The sequence below is a fragment of the Acomys minous genome (assembly GCF_964271855.1).
Source record: "Acomys minous genome assembly, chromosome: 6".
In the NCBI taxonomy this organism is placed as follows: domain Eukaryota; kingdom Metazoa; phylum Chordata; class Mammalia; order Rodentia; family Muridae; genus Acomys; species Acomys minous.
Genome location: NC_140487.1, coordinates 118,954,585 through 118,980,388, shown reverse-complemented (window position 1 = coordinate 118,980,388; position 25,804 = coordinate 118,954,585). Strand labels below are relative to the sequence as shown.

Sequence of the window (25,804 nt, the reverse complement as noted above, 5' to 3'; positions counted from 1 at the left end):
AGCTGGGGGGGCAGGATGGTCCCCATGGTGTTGGAGCTGAGCTTGGGACCACCTACCTACTCCTAGCCCTTCTTCCAGACCCACAGCCTCCCAGGTTTGTGTACTTCAAGGAGAACGTTCCTCCTGGATTTACTTGCTTTAGCCCGGAGCCATGGCTCCTTCTGTTTACATGGGCAAGGTATGGTGTGTGGTATACAGTAGGTGTCACAAAGTGCTGGTTGAGTCCAGGAAACGGCAATCAGAGTTACAAGGCCCAAGGCCATGGGGAACTTAGCAAAGCAGCCACAGAAATAGCAATAATGACAGTGGCTGCTACCCACCGTGTGCAGTGTAGCAGGCACTGTGCTGAGGATGTCACCCTTGAAACGGTATCTTCACTCTATATGTGCTCCCAGAAACTCTGAATTCTACAATAAATAAATAGACACATCCAGGCATCCAAACTAGCAAGGCTCATGAGAATGGGATTACAGAAGTTGGGGGAATCTGAACCTGGGACCCACTCAGAAGCCACTAGAGCCATCCTGAGGAGGCTGCGACTATATCCAGTACCCCCCAACCCCCACCTACATCTATCTTTTCCAAGCCACCCATAAATATGCTTTTAAGGGCATAAAGATGCCTTGAAGGATTCAGGCTGTCTCCTTTGGGATGTTGATTGAGAGGCCATTCCCTTCTGACAGAGACTGTTTGAATCAAAATTTAAAACTAGACCCGGGCTGCCCCCTTTATCATCCACACATTGTTTCCTAGAAGGAGGCATGTCTTCCAGCCCGTCTCTTCTTACTCCAGATCTCTCAGATGACTCGACAGCACAGGGCACGCAGAGCCGCATGTAACCGCTGCAGCAACTACTGCCTGCAATAGGAAGACAGGTGTGTGTGTGTGTGCGTGCGTGTGTGTGTGTGTGTGTGTGTGTGTGTGTGCGCGTGTGTGTGTGTGTGTGTGCATGTGCATATGTACATGTGTGTGTGTGCATGTGCATGGGTGGGGATGTGTGTGCATGCATGTATGTGAGTGAATATGTGTGTGTGTGTGTGTGTGTGTGTGTGTGTGTGTGTGTGTGTGTGTGTGTTTTGCTGGGGAATGAAGCCTGGAGCCTTGAACCCACTAAGCAAGTATTTGCCATGGAGCCACACCTCTAACCCCTCACTGGGGCATTCTAGATAGGCAATTGCTCTACCACTGAGGCACGCCCCAGCTAAGTCTTGCCTTTGAATGTTGGAAAAGCTTACCCCCATACTGTTCCAACATATGAATGTGCTGAGGAAGACGGCCCAAGCTCTTGGCTTTCTGATTCCAGTCTCGTGCCAACCAGCCACCTAAGACACTGACTGTCTTTACTCTGTTTATTGCAAACAGACCATATTTTCTTGAATTTGCATAGCAGCTCAAAGAGACAAGTGCTGAGACAGGTGCTGCTCATTGTACAGCTAGGAAGACCAAGACTTGGGGGCGTTGAGTTACTTGCTTGGTGGTACTAGTAGGCAAAGCAAGAACATGACCTATGACCCGGATATCCCTCCCACCACTGCTCTGTCAACTAAGGTCAGCAGCTGGGTCCTTTCTGCAGCCCCAGCTCAAGCCAGACAATCAGAAAATGTTTGAATGAGAGGCTGTCATGGCAGCATCAGCTAACCTGGAAAATCACACAGAGACGGCATGGGAAAGCAGCCACATGCCTAGGGAAAGTGGGCCTGCCACTTCTGGGGAGTGTGGCTTGGGATGGCAGCTGGTATATGTAACGTTCTGAAAGCCAGCATGCTCTGACCCCATCACACATGTCCACAGCACTCCTGCAGCCAACCTTCCGCTGCCCCTGGACTCTGGACCAGCATCTCTCCCAGGGATCTGGAACCTGAAAGAAGAACCCTGTCGGGGAGGGGGCAGGAAGCAGACAGAGCCAGTAAAAGTGGGGGGTGAGAGCAAATGCACACCCCACTCAGTGTGGTTTCCCTGGGGGACACCTGCTGAGGACCTCCAGCGATTTCTTAGGTCTCCTTCCTGACCTTGAACTTGGGCAAGACTTGCCCTCTTGCCTGCGCTCACTCCCTCCCTCCCTCCCTCCCTCCCTCTCTCTCTCTCTCTCTCTCTCTCTCTCTCTCTCTCTCTCTCTCTCTCCCCAGTATTTCATAGCTGGAAAGTGTAGTAAGTAGCAAGTCCTGGCTCAGCACACTGATTCATCCGAAGTAGAGAGGGTATCTGATTTGTGCACAGGTCAGCTCTCTTCAGGGCCTTGCTTCCTCTCTTCCCCTTCTCTGTTACTTTATTCCATGCTCCTACCCATCCTCTCTCCGCCTTTGGGCTGTCCAGCTGAGTCTGGCATCTGCAGTGTTCCAGGTGTCCCCATGTGAGGATCTGGCTTTCCCGGGGCTTCCAAGTGGACAGCAGGCTGTAGACAGCGCTGGGATCTGGGAGCTGGGAGCTGGGATATAGCCAGGGAGAAGTATATGACACTGGCTGTCCATGCGTACAGCCCAGTGAACAGAATCAGCCACAGGGTGACCTAACGGTGCCAGTGAGCTACAAAAATGGAGCCAGCATCAGTGCTGGTGTCCTGCCTGGTAGCAGCTACTCTGGGTAGCAGCCCCTCCCCTTCCATCGGCTCTGTCACTGCCTGCTGGCCACTGTCTTGTCTTGGTCAGAGAGTCCAGCCTCTGCCCATGCCAGAACCGCCAGTGTTGGGCATGCTTCCAAAGAGCCAGATGGCCTGGCAGGATTCATGTGCCCAAGTTCACGCCACTGGCAAGAGATGAGAAATGCAAACCTCTAAGAAATGGCTCAGAAATGAGGCCCGGGGGTTCTAGTGCGGATTGAAGCGTCTGTGATGAAAGGGGAGGGGGGAGGAGAGAGAGAGGGAGGGAGAGAGAGAGAGAGAGAGAGAGAGAGAGAGAGAGAGAGAGAGAGAGAGAGAGAGAGAGAGAGGCTTTTCCTGTTCTGCAGTAAGATTGAAAGTTTCACCTTTTGGGCCATGAGCCAGATCCCTGACATAAGCAAGTTAGCTTAACCTCTCCATCACTCAAAGTGCCAGCCTGCCAAGAGCTTGTTTAAAAATTCAGATTCCCGGGCTCTGCCCAGGACTGCTGAATTCAAGTCCAAGCCTTAATCTGATCCCAGGAGACAACCCCTCACACACACACACAAGGCTGGTGACAGCTGAGTAAGTTGAGATGGACTCCCACATGTGTGTTCCTTTACCAGGGAGGGGCTTGAGCCTTGGGGTGGAGAACTGAGTGGCCTTCAGTGGCTGAGCCAGGTGAGCAGAGCTGAGGGGCAAATCCATCCAGCAGCTTCCTAGAATTAGGTTGTCCTCTTTAACAAAGGCTTCTGAGGACACTCAGAAAGCTGGGGTGGGGAGCAAAGATCAGAAGATTAAAGACAGCTGGTGCTGATGCTGGGGACAGAGTTGTACCCGTGGCTGAAACTGGCCTGGATTTCAATCTCCAGTATCCTCAACCTCTCGCAGGAGGATGTTTGCCCCCTGACCCCCATAGCTGGCTTCAGGTAAGGAAGGGTGGATGACAGACTACTGCCTTTATTCCCTGAGAAGCTACTTGCCCACCCCTTCTGGCTCCTGCTGAGTCAGATTTCCTTCCCATAGATGCAGAAACTGAGGGGCTGAGAAGAAAAGAGATTTTTTTTTCTCCACTGACTCCATAGACTCTGGCAACCACAGAACACGTGTCTCATGTCTCCCAGCAGATCCCTGTAGGTCAGGGATCCCTCTGTGACATTCCATCACATCACAGGAAGTGTCTCTTTCAAAAAAAAAAAAACAACACACGGACAGGGTGACAGAAGGCATTGTGCCCAGTGTAGCAAGCATTTCCCAGCTCCCTGGGATCTGGCTGATGCGATGTTCCCAGGTAGGAGATTTGCAGGAATAGTAACTCTGCAGTGGCTCTGTGCACAGAGCCTCCCTCACCTAGCTGCAGAGCCATGCGAGACATGTGGGTGAGATATTCTGAGAGCGCAGACCTGGGAACACAGAGCCAGGGGCAGCAGGCGGCAGGGACAGCGCTGTGCTTTTTAATAGAGCCATTCTGCAGCACAACTCGCTAGCGGCCCTGAAGAATGCGGCAGGACTGTTAGCCTGTTTCCAAGCCACTGCACCCATTATGACTTTAAGACTACAATGTGTGCCCCTTCACAGTGCCTTACCTTCATATCCGTCTCCTCGAGACACTGGAGTTATTTTTAATCTGTTTCATGTTGTTCTGGGTAGAATCGGCCTTCCCCAGTCCTACACAAGGATTAAGACATTGTTCATTTTCTCACCTTGCGTGAAGCTTTAGTGGCTGCACAGCCCCTCCCCCAACACGCACCCAAGTCACCGTCTGAAGCCCATCACATTCATCGGCCACCGGTGACCGAGTACAGCATGGCCTTGAGATGGCTCACTGGTGCAATCGTGTGGCGTTCTGGTCCACTAAGCCAGAGCCCATGACTTGTGTGACATGCCATGGGGTCTTCTTTGTCCTAGCACCAGCCCGGAAATGGACCGGTGATTGTCCTGCGCACAGAGAAGGAAGCTAGGGGGCTCTATTGGTAAAGTGTGTGCTGACTCGTGTTTGTAAGCACCATGCTAGGCTGTGGTCTTTGGCCACAGGCTTCTTTCCCTTCGCCTTACCATGTCTTGCCAAGCATTAGTACCCCTTGATGGAGCTCTATCACTTGGTGCAGATGTCGCCTGCAATGTTTATCCATTTATTAGTCAAAGGGTATTTGGGCCAGCCCCACCTGTCATCTCCTGTGAATGTCACGCTAAACATCGCATGCATGTTCCCCATTCAGTTCTGCTTTTTTCCTTATAAATGTGTTTCCATGGAAACAGCTAAGTATTGACAACAATAGCCAGAGTTGGAGGACAATGTTCCTTTTTTAAAAAAGGATGGGTATGTGGCCAAAGATGGAAAGATACTAACAATTAGAGGTTCTCCTCTCTGCTGCAATGGAGTGCCTCACAGCAAGCAACGTAAGGGCCTGTGGGACAGCTCTGTGAGTAAAGGCACTTGGTGCCACGTCCTATGACCTTCCAGTTCCTGGGCCCACATAGTGAAGGCAGAGAACTGACTCCTGAAAGCTGCCCTCTGAGCTCCACACATGCATCATGCCATGCACACACACTCTCTTACATATATATACATATATATATTTACATATATATATGATGCATATATCCTAAGTAAATAAATGTCTTAAAGCAACTAAAAAAACATAGGACATATTTGAGCCTATGGTTAAGGAGATATACTCCATCACAGCTGGGAAGACGTGGGGCAGGAAGGCAACTTCTCAAAGCCACAGTCAGGAAGCAGAGAGAGATGGCTGTTGGTGCTCAACTGGCTCTCCCCTTCTTATGCAGCCTAAGATCTCAGCCCAAGGGATGGTACTGACACCACTGAGAGTGGGTCTTCCCATGTGGATTATCTTCCCATGTAGATAATCTCTAAAAGATGAGCTGAGGTTGGTCCCCAAGATGGTTCTAGATTCTGCCGACACTGGCCATGCATTCACATTCAGAGACTTCACAAGGGAGCCATCCCTGGGACTCGCTGGTGGTGACGTCATCGCTCGGCTGTCTCTTAAAGTCCTCACCCGAGGAAGATCCAGCAGGAGACACAATTTCTCACGGCTCCTGTGGCAGTCAACTTCTGCTTGGTTGTGACCAAATACTCATGGAAAGCAACTTTAAGAAAGGATGTATTGGGGCTCACAGTTTCTGAGGATTTAATAAGGCCGTTGGTCACCGGGTCCCAGGGACACGGGTGGAAGAGCACCATGGCAACAGGAGGCAGAAGCGGAATGCTGCTGGCTTGCACCTGACCCAGAAGCAGATCGCTTGCACCTGACTGGGAGCAGATGGCTTGCACCTGACCCGGAAGCAGAGAGGAAGAGCAGTGCAAGTGCTCAGCTGGCTGTCTCCCTGTCCCCTTTTATTCTGTCTACCAGGCCACAGTCCAGAGGAATGAGGCTGGGGTGAGAGCCAGAATTGTAAGTCACTGTAGGACTGAGGAGATGGTTCAAGTTTGGGGACATGAGTTTGATCCCCAGAACTCACATTTAAAAAAAAAAAAGCCAGGCGTAGTGATGAGTGCCTGTGATGGCAGCGGTGGAAAGATGGGGACAATCAGATTCCCTAGAGCTCTTGGCAAGCCAACCTCATGTAATCAGTGAGCCCTGAGCCAATGAGTGACCTTGTCTCAAAAAACGATACAGAAGGCACCACACCCAAGATGAACCTCTAGCCTCTACAAGTGTATTCCTGCACGAGCCCTTCTTGCACACACATGAGCATACGAAAATCAATAAAAACTAAGTGACTGAGGCATTTTCAGCTATGGACACCAAGCCTCACAGGCCCCTGACTCCATTGCCCTGGCTGTTAGGCTCGTGGTCCAGATTCAGATTTCCGGGCCAGCCCTAGAAATATCTTGCTTGGTGCTCTGCACACTTGCCACATGCACTAGCCTCTGACAGGCCTTCAGAATACAGAGACTGTCCTAATTTGCATTTTATAGGTGAGAAATCAAAGACAAGTGACTCTCTGTGCTCATGTGTCAGGAAGTGACACAGCTAAGGTCAAAGGTGGTTGTGAGCTGTTCACATGTAACTCTGATGCCCTCTCCTGGCCTCTATGGGTACATACACACATATGCACATACACACATGCACACACACACACACACACACACACACACACACACACACACACACATATACACATAAATAAAAATACAATTAAAAAAATAAAATAAAGCCAGATGTGGTGGCACATGCCTTTAACCCCAGCACTCAGGAAGCAGAGGCAGGAGGATCACTGTGAGTTCGAGGCCAGCCTGGTCTACAAAGTGACTCCAGGACAGCCAAGGCTAACACAAGAAGACCCTGTCTCAAAAAAAAAACCAAAAAAATAAAAATAAAGTAAAATAAAATCGACCTCAAATCCTTCCTGAGATATTGAGGAGAGGACTAGGTCTCCCCAATCTCTAACTTCTTCCATTCATGACTTAATTAAACCCTGACCTGATACCAAATCCAATCGCCACTCTCCTACTTAGAATATCATTAGAATGCTCTTCTGCTACCTAAGGTCACCAGGATTAGCAACACCAAATGTCCTGGCCTATCCACATCTTGTCTTTTGATGGCAGCTGTGATAGGTGACTGAGATGAAGGAAGAGGGCAACACTGTTGCATCCTTCCACACTTCTCTGTGTATTTGCTCTCGAGAGCTCTCTTTAGCTCGGTGACATCAGGCCAGTTGGCTGAGAGGACAGCCTCACATGGACTCGGTTCTCTTGTTCCCAGCATGCTCCTGTAATGTCAGCGTTCTGCTGGGAGAGGCAGGAAAAATTTTGCAAGTCTGTGCTCAGTAGATCTAAGGTCCATGGTAGCATGGGTTTGCATTTAACCCTGGGAACAAACAAATCAAAGTCAGGGTGCTAAGAGGGTGGCCTCATGCCTTAGTCTGATGAGGCAAAGCTCTTTTTATGAGCAGGAAGGAGGGAAAGGGAGAGCAGAATGCATGTCCCTGTGTGTTAGTGACTTTTCTCATCACTGGGACAAAATACCTAACCACATTTAAGGATGGGCTTTTTTCGGCTCACAGTCTGAGACAGGAATGGCATGGTGGCTGAAGCCTGAGGCAGCTGGTCACACTGCAGCTGCCATCAGGAACCGGGAAGGGATGCACACCAGGGCTCTCTCAGTTTGTATTCAGAGCCCAGCCCATGGGATGAAGCTGAAGGGCATGACTAGAGGGATGGCTCAGTGAGCGCTTGCTGCACAAGCATGAGGCCCTGAGCCTGGATCCCAGCTCTCACACGGCTCTGCAGGCACATGGGGTGCACATGAGGCCCTGAACCTGGATCCCAGCTCTCACACAGCTCTGCAGGCACATCGGGTGCACATGAGGCCCTGAGCCTGGATCCCACCTCTCACATGGCTCTGCCGGCACATGAGACCCTGAGCCTGGATCCCAGCTCCTACATGGCTCTGCAGGCCACATGGGGTGCACATGAGGCCCTGAGCCTGGATCCCAGCTTTCACATGGCTCTGCAGGCCACATGGGGTGCACATAAGGGCCTGAGCCTGGATCCCACCTCCCACATGGCTCTGCAGGCACATGGGGTACACATGAGGGCCTGAGCCTGGATCCCACCTCCCACATGGCTCTGCAGGCACATGGGGTGCACATGAGGCCCTGAGCCTGGATCCCACCTCCCACATGGCTCTGCAGGCCACATGGGGTGCACATGAGGCCCTGAGCCTGGATCCCACCTCCCACATGGCTCTGCAGGCCACATGGGGTGCACATGAGGCCCTGAACCTGGATCCCACCTCCCACATGGCTCTGCAGGCCACATGGGGTACACATGAGGCCCTGAACCTGGATCCCAGCTCCCACATGGCTCTGCAGGCACATGGGGTGCACATGAGGCCCTGAGCCTGGATCCCAGATCCTACATGGCTCTGCAGGCCACATGGGGTGCACAGGAGGCCCTGAGCCTGGATCCCAGCTTTCACATGGCTCTACAGGCACATGAGATGCACATGAGGGCCACCTCTAAGGAGCCATTGGTAGTTGGCAACTGCTAGAGGACTGAGAGCTGTTTTCTTCAGGGGTGAAGCACTGGAAAGTTGCTGTAATCCAGGAGGTAATGGGCTCGTGCACACACATGCAGCCTTAAGGGAACTCCGTGGGTCACCTGACAGTAGGAGGGGGATGTTGGGAGAAATAAGAAAGCTTCCAGAGAGGGTGGGAGGGGGACACGTTAGAGGAAGGGGAAGATGAATCTGCTGTAGACACGTTGTATGCTTGTTAGAAATCATCAGGGAATAAACTAAGAAGCATGGCCGCTTATATGCCAAGGGCAACCTCAGCACTGTGGGGCTCTGAGACAGGGGGATTGCAGAGGCCTACTAAGTTGTCAGCCTAGCTCCAGGTGCAGTGACTTTGTCTCATGGGATAAGGTGGAAGGTGATGGAATGGGACACCACGTGTCCTCTTCCAGCTTCTTTATGTGCACAGGCACAAACACATTTGTACCTGCACACACACACACACACACACACACACACACACACACACGCGCGCGCGCACACACACACACGCACAGAGAATAATAGAAGAAACATAAGTAAGAGCTTAATAATTGCGTGAAATTAACACATCTAAAATTGCAATTAAAATCCATTTCAACAATTGCTATAATTAATGTACAAACCAAGAATCAGGTGACCAGAAGGTGTTGAGGATCACTAGACTCTGTCTGTCTGTCTGTCTGTCTGCAGGAGACCTTATGCAAGGGGGACCTTAGGGATGCTGTGTGTTGGGGCACTGAGCCTGAGAGGCACGTGGCCTCTCCGGAGCTCACGGGCTGAGGCCAGGCAGGCTGCCTTTCCCCGGTGCCGCTTCGATCAATCTCACTCCTGGTCCAATCAGATGTGGTGGGGTTTTAATTGCTTTGGATTGATTTTTGCCAGTGGTGCCTTCCAAACCCCCCAGCCCAGGGACAGAGAGAGATTAGTCACGTCAGGGGAGGCGTCCCACTGACAACAGTGAAAACCAGCAGGGTGTGAAGACAGCTTAAAACTAATCTTTGGAATCAGCCTGCAGGGTGGACCCGGGATGCCAATGGGCCTTCTTGACAAATGGCAGCTGGGCGCTTGAGGGTCGGTAAAAAACACTGCAGAGGGGCCTAGGGATGTACCTCAGCCTTCCCAAACACAAAGCCCTGGGTTCGGTCTCAGCACCATGAAGGCAGGGCAAGGTGGGCACACATCTGTACTCCTAGCACTTTGAAGGTGGAGGCAGGAGGATCAAAGTTATTCTCTGCTACCTAGAGAGCTTGGGGTCAGTCACTGCGGTTACAAATTCAAGGGCTGGTCTTTGCTTCTCTTTTCTCCCTTTTTGTTTGTTTGGGGCTTTTTAACATTTATTTGTTCACTTTCTTGTTTGCTGGGGGAGACGGTGCATGCCACCACACGCCTGTGGAGATCAGAGGACAGCTTACCAGAGGAGATCCCTCTTTCCACCATGTGGGGCCTGGGATCCACTCAGATTGCCAGGTTGCCTGGTGCCAAGCTCCTTACCTCAGTCCACTGTTTTGTTTTCCCGAAACAGGGTCTTAGGTAGCCCAGGCTGGCATTGAACTGGCCACGTACCTGAGAGCACTGAATTCTTGACTCTCCTCTCTCACCCTCAGAGTACTGGGATAAAAGACATGCACTGCCATGCCTGGCTCAGGCCAACCTGGTCTATGTAGTTAATTTAAGACTAACCAGAGGCGTGTAACAAGATCCCATCACTAAAAGCAAATAACAACAAACTAGAAATGATAGGTCCACTGAAAACCCTCTTCCCGGGATGTAGGTGAAGCTCCAAGGATGGGTTACTCTAGATGATCGAGAAAATTCGCAGCAACTCAGTGTCTGGGGACTACTGCGGTCACCGTTTCTATGTGGAATTTGTTCATTTGTTGTTACTGTGATAAAATACCTGAGACTGTGTGATTTATATACTGTGATGAGATACCTGAGAACTGTTTAACTCACCGTTCTGGATGACAGGAAATCCAAGGATGCAGCACTGGCCTCTGGCAGACCTTCCTGCCACATCACAGCATTGTGTGATGAGGCAGAGCAGGCATGCCATCCCAGATACCTCTTTTTGTTCTTATCAAGCCCCTAATGCCCATCTGGGGACCCTACTCTCAGGACCTTATCCAATCCTAGACACCTTCCACATCCCCCATTTCCTCATACCATGAGCATGGGGGGGGGGGGCAGGGTGGGAATTAAACTTCCAATACATGAACTTTGAGAAGCTGTATTTAGAAAGGAGCACATCCCTAAGCTCGCAGTTGAAATAGCGGTAAGAGCCAGGCAGCTAGGAAGCTTGGTCTTCTGTCCTAACTCCCTTTTTTTTTTTTTTTTAACTCCTGCTGCAACATCTGGCAACATCTGGCAGGCAGCTCAGCCCTGTATCCAGAAGGTGAACTCTAGGCTGAGATCGCCCCGGGGGCCATATCTCAGCTATACTACCCTCTGTAACTCCCCTCCGCCACCCCACCCCTCACCCCCACCACCACCCACCCACCCCCACCCGCTGTGGCCCTGCTGAGATCACAGGGGAAGTGAAATAATCAAATAATCAGACCTAGCCAGCCAGGGGCCAGGAGGTTGTGACAAAGTGGTTACTGCCCAGAAGAGGCTCCTCCCAACCAGGCCTTCCATGGGAACCCCCTCGAGTGAGCTGCCATCCCACAGCAAGCTGGCCACATGCTAAGAGGTAGCAGACACATTGCTCATCAGCTTAAATGCTGAACCCCAAGCATCGTTTTCTCCATAGATTACTTCCCTTTGTAAGTGACTTTGACTGACGTGGCTGGGCCTATGGTGTGCGTCTCTACACTCAGCTCAGGAGGTCAGGAAGGTCATAGCAAGTTCAAGACCAGTCTAGGCTCCATAGCAAGACCCTATCTCAAAAGAAGCAACAGCCAAACTCTGTTGGGAGTTGGGGGGGGGGGATGTCTGCCTCTGTCTCCTGCCCAAGGTCAGACCCACCTTCTTCCACACCACACACCATGTCCAGAGCTGCCGAGAGCTGCCGACTTTTCCAAAGAACTGTGGATGCAGCTCCTTCCAGTATGAAAATAGCTCACCCTGGGACGAGAGCGGCTAATAAGATGGTAATTAGAATTGCTTATTAGGCCCTGTCTTCTAAGGTTCGCCTGTGCTTTTAATAGAATCTACAACACATCTGCTTAGCAGGGAAGACAGATCACCCTGGTCTGGTGTATTTTAGACCCAGGTCCTTGCTCTCTGGCTTCCCCTACAATTCCTGCCTCCCCCATCTATGCCATCTGCTGTGGCGACCGCCTGGCCCCGTGAGAGAGCCCAGAAGTTGAGACCAGTAAACACACTTCTTGCTCAGAACATCTTCCCTCCAAGCAAGCGAGTCTGTGGCCCCTGTCCCCTGCCCCACTGAATTATAATTACTTCCAGAGCCTTCTGCCCTGGCTCTGAAGCTGCCCTGCCTATGCTAGGTGGGAATTATGTCCCTGAGCCTAAGGACATGACTGTGTTTGGAAAGACCTTTACAGAGCTGGTGACATTACAACGAGGTCACCCTGGATTAGGACAAGCCCAACCCAATCTCAAGGCCCCTATAATAAGACCATGAGGGGACATAGGGGACAGGGTGGGATGGTGACAAGCCAAAGATGCTGGTAACCCCCGGAAACCACAAAAGGCTGAGAGAATTTTCCTAGAACCTGCAGGCCAACACCTCGAGGTAGAAAGCATATTCCTGTCCTTCTAAGTCAACCCTACTGGTGACACTTTGTTACAGTGACCCTGGGAATCCTTTCTCAGTCTCCCAATGTCCTACCCCTGTGTGTGGCACTCTACCTGCCTGGGAGTTCTTTTATCCTTCATGCCCTCTTCCCCCAGCCCGTGCCCTTTTTTACTCTGCCTAATCCCAGTTTACCTAGCCAGTTCCTACTTAAGACTCCAGTGAGCACCAGGTGGTGGTGGCACATGCCTTTAATCCCAGCACTTGGGAACTAGAGGCAGGTGACTCTCTCTGAGTTTGAGGCCAGCTTAATCTATAAAACACATTACAGGACAGCCAGGGCTATACAGAGAAATCCTGTCTCAATAATGATGATGAGGAGGAGGAGGAGAGTGAGGAGGAAGAGGAGGAGGAGGAGGAGGAAAAAAGAAATAAGAAAGAAAGAAAAAGAAAAGAACGCCAGTGAAAGAAGATGCCTTTTTGGGTTTTCCAGACTACAGATCCACTCATCTTAGACACTCTCTAGCTGTGCTGCTGGCATAAGCAAGAGGACCTTGTTAGCAGATAAACTGATGCTCTGGGTGCTATGAACTGTGCTGGAGTTGGTCCAAGCTCTTGCTACCACCTCAGTGTGGCTCTGGCTATACCACACAGAGCGCTGCTCAGCTCCTGCTAACTAAATGCTCTGACCGGTGCCTGATGACTGACACAAGTCACCTCCATGAGGTAAAGGGCCCGCTGTGGTGGACACTTCTCCTTTGGGATCATTGCATGCCACTAACTATTAATAAAAACCCTTACTTGAGTAGGTGACATCAAAAGCATTCAACCCGGCTTCTTCATAATTCTATCAGAGCCTCTGCCTCCATCCCATAAGCTCCCATCCCAAGACCTATGCTCACCATATTGTTCCTCTGTCCCTGGAGCCTGGTTCAGGGTTATCATTGAATAATTTGCTGCTGGCCAATGTGCTATATCTGATCCAACCTGTAATCTCAAGACTTCAGGAAGCTGAAGCTGAAGGTAAGTGCCTTTCAAGGCCAGCCTGGGCTACACAGATAAAACCTTTCTTTAAAAAAAAAAAAGAAAGAAAGAAAGAAAGAAAAAGAAAAAGAAAAACTACATTTGATCCTAAAATTTTCTAGACTCAGAGGACCCTGAAGGTCCTTCCAACCTTTCTAGCTCCTAAGCATGACTCCATAAGCATCCAGAAACCTAATCTGAATTTCCAGATGTGGACCTCTCGCTGGCCACATCTGTGGGAGATCCTTGCTTGTGAGACAACCCAGGCCATAGGAGATTCTAGGCTGTGGGAGACTATAGGCTATTGGGTATCCTGGGATGTGAGATATCCTGAGCTGTGGAATGTCCTGATGTGTGGGACATCCTGAGCTGTGGACAGCTCCCGGGACTACAATGCCTAAGAATGTCACTTGGCCATGCAGTATAGGAAAGGTAGACCGGAAATAGGAAACTGAGCAAGAGTAGTTACTTCCTTCCCATCCCCGTGGCAGACTTCCAATCTTGTATGCCTTTCTCTTGGATCTGAAATCCAGCATCTCTTCTCCAGACTCCCTTAAACATGCTGCTTGGCCAGAGCCTTCCCTGTGCAGGAGCACCAGCCACAGCTAGAGCCAGTCAACAGAAGATGGGCACCTGTCATCTTCAAGCTCTCTGTTTCCCTCCCTCGTGCGCTTGGAAGGTCTGCTGCCTTGTGAGATTTGCGTGGGTGGTGAGGTTTTCTTCTTCATCAAGGCTGTGTGTGGGTTTAGAGGTAAACATGAAGCAAAGTTACACTTGGAACCAAAACATAATTTTCCCAAGCGCTTGATCCCCTAGGACCAGACTCCAGCCAGGGTCCTGGCAGCAGACAGAGTTCTTCTGGGCCAAGGTTGCCTTTCCATCACACAGAACTGTGAGATGCGTAACTGACAACATCTACTCACCAGGATGTTGAGAAGATGTTTAACATGTAGTTGTCCCCTAGCCAATGTTGGGAGTTGTTTGTGTAGGAAACAGTAGCAACCTTCACCATACCAAACGCCTTCACACTTTCCAACTGGTAGCTTGGAGCCTTACTGACTCAGCAGGATCCTCAACTGCCATCCTTGTCTTCACACAGCCTTTTGGAAACTGAGGAGCATCTTGCCTGTGCTTCACTCATCTTCCACCTTAAAGGCCCAGTGGTATTGGTACTGGAGATTTTAGAAAGCCAGACCTTGTCACCTATCCTTGCTAGAACCTGGGGGAGTATTCCTTGTGGGGGTAGGGGGCGAGGGGGGTGGGGGCAGTAACATTTTGCTTGAGTGTAACTGTGTGCTTTGGTCTGCCCATACCTTACAATCAAAGGAACTTTTATACACTCCCATAAAAACCCAGCTCCCTAGGAACTGAAAAGATGGCTCAGCAGTTAAGAGCACTTCCTGCTCTTTGAGAGGACCAGAGTTTGGTTCCTAGCACTCATGTTGTCTGCTTAGCCACCTGTAACTCCAGATCCAGAGGACCTGAAATCTTCTGCTAGCCTCGTCAGGCACCCACATGCAAAGGCACACATACGCACACATGCACACACACGTACACACATAAATAAAAATTAAAATACTCTTTTTAATGCTAAAAGCTCCTGCACATCTTTTTTGTTACTGTTGTATGTGTGTGTGTGCTTGTGTGTATATGTGTATGTGTGTGTGCATGGTATACATGTGGGGGTGTGTGTGCATGTGTATACATGTATATACACTCAAGTGTGCAGAGATCAGAGAATAACTTTATGAGTCAGCTCTTGGCTGCTTCCCTCTTTTGAGGCAGAAGATCTCTTGTTTCTACTGCTGTACAGCAAATTCCATGTGAACTGACCCTAGAGCTTCTGGCTGATTTTCCTGTCTCAGCTTCCCAAGTCACTATTGGAATTCTGGGATTGCAGATGCACACTACCATATCTAACTATGTTTTATACAGGTCCCAGGATTGAACTCAGGTCATCAGGCTTGCAGGGCTGGGACCTTCATACACAGAGCCATCTCCCCCAACCCTCTGCTCTCCTTGACAAGCCCAACTGGATACTTTAAACCACCATTTGCCTTTCAGGCATCCGCAAGTTTTCCCTGCCTCTGAGGTTCTTCTCAGCGTGAGCCCTCAGCTTTCCATGGTCCGTCCCCCCCACCCCCCCACCCCCAACTATGTGCACCCACTTCAGGGGACAGATTCTAGACTCTTTATGGAACCTCGATGCAGGGTACCTGTGAACACGAATTCAGCACGCGGTACAGCCCTAATTGCAGGCAGCACGCTGGAGACCGGTCATTTTGTGAATCATTAGAGATGCGTGGCTGGCTCCATAAAATATCTGTGGATGAGTTCTGTAATTTTCCCATCTTCACCCATCACGGTGTTTCCAGTGAAGTGGAACATGACAACAGGGCTGGCGGATGTCACCTCTCCTGGAGGGTTTCCAGCTCCGAATTAAAAGGGTCTTCCCCTCTGCATACTGAGGAGAGAAATATTGATCGGGGACCGGGTTCGAGGTTCCGGAAGGCAGGCCTGGGTCTCTGCGTCTCGCTAATCGATAATTCTGAAGCAGCGCTCGCGGGTGATGCTTGAATACTTGTTTCTGTTCGCCTTCATGTTGGCAAATTACAGCTTTCAGGGGAGGTCCCCATCCTGCGCAGCGGCGGCGGCAGCGGCTGTGAGGGGCAGGTTTAATTAGCGCACAGACCTGCTGGAAGAATCCAGGGCTATTAAGAGTTTGTTTCTGTGAGCGGCCGCCCGGGCTGTGCCAGGCTCTTGCGCTCAGCAGTCTCCTTCCTGCGGTTGCCCAGCACCCACCCCCACATGCTTTGCCACGCAGCCCAGTGTATCCAGAAGGGATGAGAGAGACAAGAGCAACCATGGGGAGAGAGGAGGTTCTGGCTGTTTGCCCCACAGAGGTGAAGACTCAGACCTGATTTTGATAAACCCCCTCCATCCTTTGGCCTTGACTCTTGGCTATTTGGCAGATGCGCTGAAAGTGGGGTATAAGAAACCAACCCTAGGGGAAAGAAACTTCTTTCTTATATCACAAAGCAAAACGCCAAAGGCTTTGGAGGAATGGAGGCTTGAGTCCAGTGCTCTGCAGCATGCTTGCTGTGTGAGTTTGGCCAGGTGAGTTGACGTCTCTGGTCTTCAGCTTCCTTGAGCTCAGAACGAGGTTAGTGAGAGTGGCTCCCACATGAGCTGTGACGCCACTTGGTGAGATGAAGTGTATAAAGAGCTAAGGGCCACGACAGTCAGCTCGGCAGTCAGGATAGTTGCTCGAAAGTTTGCATCACGGATCTCAATTTCATAATTGTTACTTGGCAGCTAAGTAATAGGTCTGAACAGACGCAACCTGACCAGTGTGAGCAGGGCGACACCAATTCAACCAGGGTGACAGGATGACAACAACTCAATCAGGATAGTGAGAGAGGCTCTGGGTAGAGCATGCTCCGCCCACTTGGGGGTCATGCAATACCCCCTGCAGTTTGTCTGACACCTGAGGACTGAGGAAGAGGCTTGAAATCTTCCATCCATCATGGTCTCAGGCCTATCTGATACGCCAAGTGTGCACAGCATAATGCCCTGAGACCATGTGTGTCTTCAGTGAAACTGGGGGCCTCTGTCCAGGGTCCAGACTTATCATCACCATAGGGCACTGTTCTGTGCTCCCTCCCCTCAGTGGTCTCACTGTTTCCTAATAGTATAGGGCACAGGTCTGTGCAAGACCTAGAGAATCACCCAGTCACCTTTTCTAGAATGTTCTTTATCGTCAACCCCCCCCCCCAAAAAAAACACCGCCTCTTGGTTTCCTTTTTCTTAAATCCTTTCCTGGGCCTCCTGTTTAAAAGCAGAGGGTCAGGAGGGGTGCTTCCTTCTGGTGAAGTTCTGCTCCCTTATTCATAAGCCTCCAAGAAGCCAGGGGCTTAGAAATGAACTCTCCCCAGTGGCACGGATTGGGAGCTGGAAATGAGTACAGAGCTCCAAGGCATGCTGGGAGGATGCTGCCTGAGCATCTGCATCTCAGTTCCAACAACCAGAACCAAAAAGAGCCCCCACCGAGGACCTGAGCCATCAACAGACACAGTAGAGTGTATTGGATGTGCATGTGTGTGTGTATGTGTGCATATGTGCATGTGTGCATGTGTCTGCAGTATCACTTCCTGGGCTTCACTCTTGCCCTAAGCATGCAATGCTCTGATTGACAGACCTGAGTCACATGCCACCTGCTCAGCCCTGGAGTGATAGTGTGCATTCCACATAAGACTCCTGGACTGACAATACTGGACAGAAGTGGCCAGGGAAGATAGGGTGCTATGGCAGGAGGAGGTAAGAATGTTACACAGACAACGTGGAGAGGGGCCATTGCAAGGAGGCAAACACCAACACACACACACACACACACACACACACACACACACACACACAAACACACACACACACACACACACACACACACACACACACACACACGTCTGAAACAGAATCAGAGGCAAGCCTTCAGGGGCCAAGTCCTCTCCCTGCCCTGCTTTGAATGGAGCAATGGGCTTAGAGTCAGAGCAGGCTTTAAGGCAACCCCTGCCTTGCCCAACTGAAGGACCATTCTGGATTCATTTTCTTGTCTATAAAATGGAGCATTATGACTGCAGTGGCAGTTGTGAAACATTGATCTCTAATAGAAAGAACCCTTCTAGAAGGTTCTGTCCAGAACTGCAGCTACTAGCCACATGTATATACAGAACATTTTAAGATGCAGTCCATGAGACTAACTTAGCAGACTCTTAATGTTAATGAATTTCTTCAGCCCCCACGTCCAGCCGTAACTTCACTGTGCCTCGTGGTCACAGAGTGCTCAGTGGGGTCATGAGTGTGAAAGTGCTTTAAAAACACTACGTGCCTAAATAGAAAGCACCATGCATAAAGCCAGGTGCTGCAATATAAGTCTGAAAGAGTCTCATAACTGTTGTAACACTGACCTCAGGAAGGCCTACCCACTCTCCACACTCCCTCAGACCTACTTCTGAACATCTACTTTCACATATGAAGTCTAACACAACGGACCTCCTACAGACCTATCCAAACCCACTGTAAGAAGTTACTACATGGTTGGCTGTTGGGTAGATGGATGGATGGATGATGGATGGATAAATGAGTGGATGAGAAGATGAATGGATACATGGATGGACAGATTGATAATGTATAGATTAGCCAGTGGATGCATTTATGGAAAGATAGATGGATAATGCATAGATAAACATATAGATAGACATAGATAGATGCACAGATGGATGGATGTGTAGCTGGATGAATGAGAGATGATGGATAGATGAGTGGATGGATGGATAAATGATACAAGCATAGATGATGTATGCATGGATGAATACATGCATGGATGGACAGATACATAGCTGGATGGATGAGGGAAGATGAATGGATGGATGGACTGACAAATGGATAAGATGGATGAGTAGTTCAACAGATGGAAGATGAGCAGGTAGGTTAGTGGGTAGATGTGTGGGTTGGTGAATGGATGAATGAATGGATGGACTCAGCTTTCTTCCTGCTCCTTCCTGTGCACTGAGCATTATTCTATAAATTAAAACAATAAATAAGACCCAGCCTCTGCTGTATTATAAAGAAGTGGTCAGGCACTAAAGGAGAAAACAAACATCTGACCTAATACAAGCACTATAAAGGCTTGGGGCAACATAAGGAAGAAGAGCAGAACCCAGAGCATTGGGAGCCTGTTGTGGCACATGGGATGCCAGGAAGCCTTAGCAAAGCAGCATCTGGAAACACTAGAGGAAGGTGAGAAACTGTGCCATACAGAGATGGAGGCAGGTGAGGGTGCACTGGACAGAGATGGAGGTGAGGGAGGTGAAGACTCACCGTGTGGAGATCAAGGGAGGTGCAGAGTGAGCTGGGTGAGGGTACCATGTAGAGACAGGAGCAGAGAAAGGTTATTGTGATTCAGCCACAGTGTGACAGGAGGAATATCAGAGTTGGAAAGCTTGGAGGTAGTCAGGCCCATCATGCTTGTGGCCAGCTTTAGTTTCTCCTGAGGAAAATGGAAAGCCAAATGCAGGTTAAGAGAAAAGCAATGGTAGGATCTGATGGTTGGAAAAACAGGAGACAAATATGGATGTTGTTGCGGTAATCTAGGAAAGGCACATTAGAGACAAGGCACAAAGAGGGCACAGTGCCAGGTGGGACAAAGTGATGGGTGGAGCTGTGTTTCATTACAGCAGTAGTAACTCTAGCCAAGACAATGCTCCTGAGAGGTTAAGATGGGTAAGGAAATTGACTATTAGATTTTACAGTGTCATTGGTGACCATGGATTATTTCTGAGGAAAGATGACATGACCCAGTAGGATGGATAGATGGACTTGGATTGGTGAGTAGGTGGGTAGATAGGTACATGGACAAACAGAAGGAAGGAAAGAAAGATGCATAGATGGATGGATGGATGGGTGGGTGGGTGGATAGGTGGATGGATGGATGGATGGATAGATGGATGGATGGGTAGGGGAATAGATGCATGCATAGAGATGTGAATGGGTAATGGATGGATGATGGAGACATGGATGGAATAAATGGATGAGAGTATAGATGATGCATGGATAGGTAAATCAAAGAAGAGATGAGTAGATGGGTGGATGAATAGATGAAATGTTAAACTATCTGCTGCAGATAGCTGCAGCATCCCCTTAGCTGTCAACTATGATATTAATTCAGATGCCTTACACTCTGTGTTAGAGCTAAACACTAAACACATCAGCCACATCCTTGAAGCTCCCAGCCTTTTGGATCTAGTCTAAATGTGCTGGAAGAGCCCGGTTTTGCTATAGATTCTTGACATTTCTGGCTTCGATTATTCTTTTTATTACCCACAATGCTCTTGGTTGGGATTTCTCCGCTGGGAGGCTGAAAGGGGATTGAAAAGGAAGAGAACGAGAGAGGCAAACCTCTTTCGCGTTTCCATCCACCAAAGCTGTTGCTTTGTAAATCCCCTACCTGCCTTTTGGAGAGGGTAGGATCACAGGACTTCCTCTATTTGTGAGTGGTGTCCTTGGCGACTGTCCCCCACACTACGGCAAAAAGAGACAAGGTTCCGGTGATGTTTGTACATTCAGAAAGGATTCTATAAATCTTTATTTATTCACTTGAGTGTTGATCTGGCTACTGTTGATTGGAAGGGCATGGCAGCTGATAGATACCCTTATATTAGCTTTCACTGTTTTTAAAGTCTCATTTTGGTGAGGTATCTCTCTCGGACCCCTTACTGAGAGTCAATGGATTCATAAGAGACATGAGGTGCAAGCCAGGCTTCCTGCCCAGGGCGGACTAAAGTCAACAAATAAAAGCTCCTGTGAGCCGAAGTCCAAAGCGCCAGGATGACTCTGGGGTTTGACTCTGACAATGATGGCAGCATCTCCACCTCGGCAATTGTCACACATGACACATCTCAGGGCTCTTCCCCTCCTCTGTGGTTTTGGTAGCAAAACATTTTCCAGCCTATCACCACAGGCTGTCTTCCACAGAAAAGGGGCTTTCTGAGACTTCAGGAAGGTCTGGCTTTCCTGGGAGAGAGTCCACTTAGCCAGGTGTGACAGTCCCATACGTGGGATGCTCAAGAAGATGTCTATAACCTTTGCCAGTCAATAGCCCTGGCTCCAAGCTCTGTGTGACTGCTGTAGAAGGGCAGAGCGTTACTGTCCCATATGAAATGGGACATTCAAAGCAGCCACTTGACTGAGACAAGGAGGAAACAGCAGATTCAGGCAAGCTGAGTGGCACAGCAATCTGAACAGATGTCTGGGTCCTACCTCATTAGGGTGCCACCAGCCTGGCTGCAGAGGCAAGAAATAGCAGAGTAGGAGACAGCCGGGTGGAGCTGTTAGAACTGTTCCTTCCCTGTTGTCAACCTGATCTCGGACATCACTGCCTCTGTTGTCATGTGTCCACTTTCTGATAGTGTGTCTGGTTTATTACATGTACACATGCATCCAGCGGTGAGAACTTAAGTGGCAGTGACTGCCATGGGCTAACAGTGCCATCTGGAAAGGAAACTCTAAACAGGTGATTAAACACGCCTTTGGCAATGAAATCAAAGGACAGGCACATGGGAAGACATGCCTTGGATCTGTAGGTGCGAGGTGGGGCCAGCAACCAGCATTCTTGTCTCACTCTTTGCAGGGAAGGCAGACAAAGGGAGGCTTGTGCGGAGGTTAAACTGGGAGGCAAGGTCTCAGCCCCACTGTCAGGGCTCCTCTCTGGCTTGGCTATTTACTGGCTGTGAAGCCCTAAACATGTTGTTATACTTCTCTGGTCACTTTGGTCTGCCCACCTGATGGACGAGATGGTGACAATGGTACCCAAAATCTGTATGCCTATGAGGATTGGCGAGGGAATAGCTTTCAAGACTTAATAAGAATGAGCCGTGGCATGTGTCTTTTCTCCTTGCTGTGAGAAAATGCCTGACAAAAGCAACTTAAGGAAGAGAGGGTTCACTGGGCTCTTAGTTTGAAGGTGCACAGTCCGTCGTGGTAGGGAGGGCACGATGGCAGGAGTGGGAGGCGGTTGATCACAGCACATCTTCAGCCAGGAGGCAGAGAAGGATGAATGCTGGTACTCAGCTGGGGGGGGGGGTGGTGGGGGGGGACAGACACCCACACTTATCTAATCTAGAAACTTCCTCGAAGGTAATTCCTGAAGGTGTGTCTCTTAGGTGAGTCTAGGTCCTGTCAAGTTGACATGTTAACCATCATAGCCACCATCGTTTTGTTGCTGTTGTTGTTGTTGTCTAGGTCTTTTTGGTTTTTGCATTTATTGATTTTATTGGAGGGTGTGTTCATACACTTGCTGTGGTCTGAGTGTGCATGTCAGGAGACAACTTAGGAGAGTCAGTTCTTTGCTTCTACCATGTGGGACTCAGGGATAGAACTCAGGTTGTTAAGCTTGGCAGAAAGCCCCACTAGCTGCTGAGCCATCTCACCAGCCCCCAGACCTTCTTGGAAATGGCTGTGTCTAGATTTAGAACAGCCTCATCTTGTTGCTTGGGGTTCTACAAAGTCATCTACCCTCAAAGGACCTATAGAAAGTGAATAAGCCTTTGGGAAAGTTGAAACCAACTTGGATGAGCCAGCCATCTTTGCGTTTCAGTGAGAGAAATTCTTCCCAAACTGCCCTAACCCAAGTAAGCACACAATGAAATAGTTGCCAATTAAGGTGATCGGGACCCAGCATTGATCCTTCAGGGATGGCTGGATCCAGTTCACACGATGTCATCTGCACACTTGCATCCTCTTTGCTGGTGGCAGTCTCCAGGCTTGTCTCCTGTGTCAGCCCCATTCTGCCCTACTGATGACTCCTTCCAAGGCTCAAGAAATGTCTCTGATAGTAGCTGGAATGGTGACACACACCTGAAATCCTAGCACTCTGGCAACCCAACCAGGAGGATTGGAAGTTCAAAGCCAGCCTGGGATGCATAAAGATACTGCCTCAAGGGGAGGGGGATGAGGGAGTGAAGAGATGGCTCAGTGGTTAAGAGCACTGCCTGTTCTTGCAGAGGACCTGGGTTCAAGTCTCAACATTCACACGGTGGCTCACAGCCATCTGTCACTTTAGTTCCAGAAGATCCAATGCCTTCTTCTAGCCCCACATGCACTGTGGACACACATTCAGGCAAAGCATCCGTATACATAAAATAAAATAAATAATAGGAAAATGGCATCAGGGAAGTCCCAGGCAGGATGTGGGCAGGCTCCTGCTTTGCCTTTGGCTCCTGTGTCCATCTTGATCCAATCACATTAGCCAGAGGCAATCATAGGCTTGAGCTGTGCACTGATCCTGAGCTCTAAGGTGGGGCTGCTCTACACAGCAAAGACCATGCAAGGAAACAGGGGCAGTCCCACAGGTGAACTGCAAGGCAGACATTTAGCACAAGGTCACTGCAAGTCCACAGTTGCAGCAAAGGTTAGGAAAGCTGATGGCATTCACCTTGGGTTCACTCCTGGCTCTGCCTTCCCAAGCTTGGCTGTGTAGGACTGGGCTGTCCCTCCCCTCTGCAGTTCAGCTTTGTGATCCACAACACATCCACAATTATGACACCCAGTACTTGAAGCCAGGGAGACAAAAATGAGTTAGTGTATGTCGCCCTTGGGACAGCCGTTATCATTATGAAATAAACTCTTGTTACCTACAGCCTCTGTCATCGTGAACATTCTAGAAACATCCCCATTAATTCAACCAATAGTTCATATCTTCAACTTGCCAGATGTGTACTAGGTCCCAGGTATCCAGATGGAGAAGTTTCTAGCACATTGAGAGACAGACGTTAAATGTATATATGATAGAGGAAAAGAGAGGGTTGACTGTAGGAAGTTGCTGCTAAGGTTTGAATGTGAAAAGTCCTCCATGGGCTTATGTTCTTGGTCCCCAACTGGTGGCATTGTTACCTTGGTAACCTTGGGAGGTGGACCCTGGCTAAAGGAAGTAAAGTGCTAGGCCTGGGTCTTTGGGGAATGTGGTGGTTTAAGTGAAAATGGCCCCCACAGGGAGTGGCACTCTTTGGAGGTGTGGCTTGTTGGGATTGGGTGTGGCCCTGTTGGGTGTGGCCTTTGTTGGAAGGAAGTGTGTCACTGGGGGTGGACTTTGAGGTCTCAGAATCTCAAACCAGGCCCAGTGTCTCACTCTGTTCCTGCTGCCTGCCAATCGAGATGTAGAACTTGGCTCCCTCTCCATACCACGTGCTGCCAAACTTCCCGCCATGATGATGATGGACTAAACCTTCAAACTGTAAGCCAACGCCAATTAAATGTTTTCCTTTATAAGAGTTGCTGTGGTCATGGTGTCTCTCCCCAGGCATAGAAGCCCTCACTAAGATAGAGGATATTAACTCTACCTCCTACTGCTCTATTTCCTCTGCTGCGATGATGACAGCACCTGACACATACGCTTACCACCAGGAGCTGAGCTGCTTCTCCATGCTTTCCCCCCCCCCCCCCCCGCCATGATGGGCTGCAAATCCCCCTGAAGCTGGCAACCAATTGAACTTGTTCACTTTGGGTATTGTGGTCACAGCAGCTAAGTGGGAAGGGAAGAAGGCGGCCTTTGATGTCACACTGACACCCACTATCGTGGCTCCAGATTCCAACCGTAGCCCGAATTGGCTGTGGCCAAAGGACAAACCATGTCCTCTCTCTTCTTCTCAGCTCTCTTTCTTGTCCAGTTGAGTGAGAGTTTCTGTTGGTTCTGGGTCTTGCCACCCACTGTCCACTCCTCACCCCATGGATCCAGGCTCTGAAGTCCAGCCCAGGCTTCTCAAACTTGGCACTATTCCACTTGAGGCCAGATAAGCTGTTGGGCCGTGGGGGAGGGGCTACCATGTGCATTTTAGGGTATCAAACAGCAGCCCTACCCAGTTTGGTGTCTAGCAAACTAGATACCCAGGCACAGCTTCAGATGTCACTAGACTCTTGGGTACCAAGTCCCACCCACAGGTCCCAACTTGCGGACACTACCCCCAGAAGATTCCCTCTGGCAGTACTAGGCTCCCCTCTTATATTAGTTACTTTCCTCACTACTGTGACAAAATAGCTAACAAATGCAACTGAAGAAGCAAAGAAGGGTTTGTTTGAGCTCACAGTTTGAAGGTGCACAGTCCATCATGACAAAGACATGGTGGCAGAAATGTGAGGCAGCTGGTCCTGTTGCATCATCAGTCAGGAAGCAGAGAGAGATGAATGCCAACATATGGCCCAATTTCTCCTTGTTATTCAGTCTTGGACCCCAACCATGTGCCATGGCACCGCCCATTTAGCCACCTCTGATAGTCCAGTCTAGAGACCCCTCCACAGGCATGCCCAGAGGTGTGTCTCTTAGATGATTCTGGATCCTATCATGTTGACAATTGATATTAGCCTTCACATCCTGTACCTCATCTTCCTCATCTTGTTTTTGTTTTTGTTTTTCAAAACATGGTTTCTTCCTGTAACCCTGGCTGTTCTGGAACTCACTCTGTAGATAAGGCCCTCAAATTCATAGAGATCCACCTGCCTCTGCCTCCTGAGTGCTGGGATTAAAAGAGTGCACCACCACTGCTTGGTTCCTCATCTTTTTTGTTTTTGTTTTTGTTTTGCTTTGTTTTTCGAGACAAGGTTTCCCTGTGTAGCCTTGACTGTCCAGGACTCACTTTGTAGACCAGGCTGACCTTGAGCTCACAGAGATCTGCCTGCCTCTGCCTCCCAAGTGCTGGGATTAAAGGCATGCACCACCACCACCACCTGGTGGCTCATTTTAAAAAATGAATGGTTTGGCCCAGAAGACAGCCACTGAGCCCCTCAACCAGGGTTTCCACCAACTCCAGATTTTATTGTGAAAACCAGCATGTGCTAACAGATAGACTTCAATAGAAGGGAAAATGCTGCTCGGGGCCTGGGTTGGACAGGAGCATCCATCAGGACTGGGAGAGGACCATTCTATTTCTGTGT

General features: G+C 49.7%; 1 protein-coding gene across 1 annotated transcript in view; it reads left to right on the top strand.

Moving 5' to 3' along the window:
- KAZN (kazrin, periplakin interacting protein) overlaps window positions 1-25,804 on the top strand; it is a 977,721-nt gene that overhangs the window by 768,938 nt on the left and 182,979 nt on the right. The gene's annotated exons all lie outside the window — the stretch shown is intronic.